The sequence below is a fragment of the Macaca fascicularis genome, chromosome 20 (genome assembly GCF_037993035.2).
Source record: "Macaca fascicularis isolate 582-1 chromosome 20, T2T-MFA8v1.1".
NCBI lineage: Eukaryota > Metazoa > Chordata > Mammalia > Primates > Cercopithecidae > Macaca > Macaca fascicularis.
Window position 1 is genome coordinate 53,702,890 of NC_088394.1, and position 4,534 is coordinate 53,707,423.

Sequence of the window (4,534 nt, forward strand, 5' to 3'; positions counted from 1 at the left end):
ATTTTAGAGTTTGTGGGCCACAGTCAGTGGCTTTTATTAGGGTCTGTGGGCCACAGTCAGATTTTTTATAGCCATTTAAAAATCTAGAAATCATCCTTAGCTTGCAGGCTATATAAAAACAGGCTGCAATCTGTATTTAGCCCATGGGCCATAGTGTGTAACCTCTTCCAGTGTTCACTCTAGAAATTATAACATGCACACTTAACTTATCAAAGCCTACAATTAATGAAAACCTCTACCCTTCTGGACAACACATTGATATTAGAACATTTTGAGTCTATTGCCTTCCTAACCCCAATTCCTATGTTATGTTGTCTGGTATTTACATTTTTTTCCAAACTCTACTAGATATGATCATTACTGGATTTTGTTTGTTTGTTTGTTTGTTTGTTTTTTGAGACACAGTCTTGCCCTGTCGCCCAGGCTGGAGTGCAATGGCACGATCTCAGCTCATTGCAACTTCCAAGGTTCCAAGGTTCAAATGATTCTCCTGCCTCAGCCTCCTGAGTAGCTGGGATTACAGGTGCGTGCCACCACGCCTAGCTAATTTTTTGTATCTTTAGTAGAGATGGGGTTTCACCATGTTGGCCAGGCTGGTCTCGATCTCTTGACCTCGTAATTCGCCCACCTAGGCCTCCCAAAGTGCTGGGATTACAGGCATGAGCCACCACGCCCAGCCGATTAGTACTGTTTTATGCAGTCAATATTTGTGCACATTTGTCTGCATATTTACCGCTTTCTCTGCTCCCTATTCTTTTTGTGACCTCTGACCTTCTATCTGGATCGGGTCCCTTCCACCTCAAGTACCTGTGTTAGAGTTTTCTTTAGTGAAGGTTTGCTGGTGGTGAACTTTCTCAGTTTTTATTTGCCACAAAGTGTCTGTATTTTGCCTTCATTATTGAAAACAGGATTCCCAGGATTCTAGTCCCAGCTCTCTCATCATAGCTGCTGTGTGACTATAGCCTAGTCCTGTCTTTTTGGAACTCAAGTTCCCCAGGGGTGAACCAAGAGGAAGGGCTAATCATCTCCCCTCCTGCCACCAGCTCATGTGACCAAGTCCCAGTGTTGTGTCTGTACGGGGAAGTTTGTTATCAGAGTTGCTGAAGTTACTCAAGGCCCCTGAAGAGCTGGGTGGTAGAGAGTGAGCTGATGAGATGAAGCTGCCTCCCCAGAAGCCACAGTCTTCAGAATCTACTGCCTCTAAAGTTACCACAGCCATAGCACCTAGGTAGGTGTTACCCAATATCTGGCTTGGGCCAGCAGTTTCTCACAGGGATGGATGAATAATTCTAGGTGAGAACTTGCTGCTCCCCTTGGGCTGGACAAACTCAAGAAGGCAGGCTTCCCTTTCTTGGCCTCCAGGCCCACCTGAGACCTGCCTTCCCTGAGCCCAGGCAGGACACCCGGGTTCCAGCCTCTAACTCTGTACCTCAAACCAGTCCCTGTCCTTCTCTGGGCTCCAGTCCTCCCCACCCCCTCAGTGAAATGGGGTAAGGCACAGTTGAGATAAGTCTCAAGGGCCCCTCCTGCCCTGCCCATCAGGCAAAGGTGTGACGGTCCCTTCTAGTGTGTGGCCCTGATCTCCGTCTGCTCCCGCGGGGGAAAGGGCAGTGCTGAGTGTGGGCACTGGGGCAAGGACGTGACCACCGAGCACTCCTCACCTGTGCCTGCAGGTGGCAGCAGCACTCACCTGGCAGACCCTGCGGGATTGCAGGAGCTAATTTGCACAGGGCCTGGGAAAGGGTCAGCTCAGTCATGCAAAAAGTAATTCCCAGCCCACCGATGCCCGCTTCCTGCCTCTGCCAGGCCCTTGCAGGCCCCTTGCCTCCACCCTCAGAGGAAGCCAGAACTGGGAGAGGCCTTGGCCAAGGCGTTCCGGAGTAGGTGCTGCAGGCCCTCTGTGGCCAGAGCCTCTGCTCACCCAAATCCTGCCCTGCTTCTAGGCCAACCCCCGAATCCATTCTCATTTAGTTAGGGCTGCCAGCCTACAGGCAGTTAACTGCTCCCACTGGCAAAACTTTAACGAGAAATTAATTAATAAAACTCATGACTGCCAGCCCCACTTCTTTCAGTGGGGACTGATTTTATTAACTACTCAATCACTGGGCAAAGGCTGATATCTACGTGTTTGTATCCTTCAGGATCCTAGGGCAAATGAAAGGTGACTGGTTATCATTTCTGGGCAATGTGCTTTATAAACCACACTTCTTTCAGTCCTTACAATGAGGTACTACTATTATATCCATTATACAGATGAGAAAACTGAGGCCTTTCTGTTTACTCGCTTCCCCAATGTCACCTAAGTAGAAGTGAATCCCAGTCTGTCTGACTCCAAAGGTATTTTCCCCTTGAGTGGCCCCTCAAAAACCGCTCTGTTTCCTTTTATGGCTGGAAGGTCCTAGAACCTATGAGCTAAGGGGATGTTTCTCTACCTTCTCATGGCCTTGCAGGGAGGGATCGTGTAGACTCAGGTTTGTTCCCAAAGCAACTCCTTTGCTTTAGTGATGAAGGGAGCCCTCACCCCTTAGCTCTGCTGAGACAGCCCTTGTGCCCCTCTGCCTCCCCTCTAACCACCAGCCTCCAACCTGAATGAAGTTCCAGATTCTTCCTCTGCTTTTCCCTTACCTCTTTCATGTCTGTGGTTGCCCCCGAGGCAGTATTCATATGATTTCAGATGACACAGAAGATTCATTTTTCATTTTACATAATCACTAGTCCTTTGTTAATTATGGCATGTGCCCTTCATCATTTAATGGGATATTATATTTTGTTTTAAAAGTGATCATTTTGAATTACATGTAGAAAGACCAATTGATCTAGGAGAAAATATTAAGTAAATATCTGGCCAGTTTCTAGACTTGTTGAAAACCACTGGAACAGAACTTGCCTACCTGAAGTTGGGGAGACCTGGTTTGGGTTATCCCATTTCTTCTTAACCAAACCAGCCCAGGGAGGAGTTTGTCGGCCTCAAGAGAGAAGTCCTGTCCCTTAGGGGAAGTTGGCCTTCCTCCTCAGCCAACAAGCTCGTGCTGCAGCTGGGTTATTTATTTCTCTGACAATGTTATCAATGTGCTACACACGTGTGGTTTCAGATAATCGTGGTTGCCTGGGGTGGAAGTGGAGGGGAGGTTGACTGCAAAGAGCCCCAAGGGAACTTTCTGGAAAGATGGACGTGTTCTGTATTATTTGGTTGGCATGTTTGGTCCAAGAGTGTACATGTTTGCCAAGTCATCGGTCATCACCCTGTACACTTAATATGTGGAAAAATTATTGTAGGTAAGCAAAGTTGTTTTGAAAACAACATCAAAACCAAAGCCACAAATATTAACTGATGTTGGGAGCCATTCATATTCATTTCTGGTTCTGAGTTCTGAGCTGCAAGGTGAGCTCTGGTCAACTGCACTGTGGCATATGCTCGCTCTCATTCAGCCGACATTTCAGCTGCTCCCAAAGTCAACATTCATGAGTCCTGCCATGTGCCAACCACAAGAAGAATGCATAAAATGACAGAGAGATGCTTTTGACAAAGGGACATCACAAGTCAGGCAGGAAAGGGTGACTTAATCGATAAATTATGTTGGGACAATTGGTTCTCCATTTAGATGCAAACAAAATTAGATCCTAGTACGGTAACTATAGTTAACAGGATTTATAGTTTATTTCAAAATAGCTGGAATAGGAGATTTGGAAGGTTCCCAATGCAAAGAAATAATAAATGCTTGAGGTGATGGTTATCCTAATTATCCTAATTTAATCATTACGCATTGTGTGCACGGATCAAAATATCACATGTACCTCATAAGTATGTATGACTATTATTTATCAAATTTTAAAAAGACTCACCCCACAAAAAATTAGACTCCTACCTCACAACATGTTCATGCACACAAACATTCCAGATGAATTAAATGTTAAACAGATACTATAAAAGTATTAAAAAGAAAATATAGGAGAGTATTTTTAAAATAAATTCCAATCAGAAAAAGCCTTTTAAAGCAAGACATGAAAACCAGAAATCATAAAGAAAGACTACATCTAACTATAAAAATGCAAAACTTTTCTATGACCAATGACACCAAGAATTTAGCCAAAAGCATGCAGAAGACCCTGGGAAAATATTTGGCTCATATGTGTTAAAGAATTAAGGTTTCTAATATGCAAAGAGGTCCTATGAATCAGTAAGAAAGTGGCAAAAAGCCCAATTAAAAATGTGTAAAGCAGGTGCCCTGCGTTGCCCAGACTAGCGAACAATACAGTCAGGATGGCTAAAGATGACCTCCAAGAAACCAAAAGGTGAGATATCTGGTTATGCCTTTTTTATGCAGATGTCAGAGAAGAACACAGGAAGAAAAACCCAGAGGTACTTGTCAATTTCACAGAAATTTCCAAGAAGTGCTCTGAGAGGTGGAAGGCAATGTGTGGAAAAGAGAAGTCTAAGCCTGATGAAATGACTGAGGTGGTTGAAGTACTCTATGATTGAGAAATAAAGGATTACAGACCAGCTAAGGGAGGCAAGAAGAGGACTCTAAAGCCC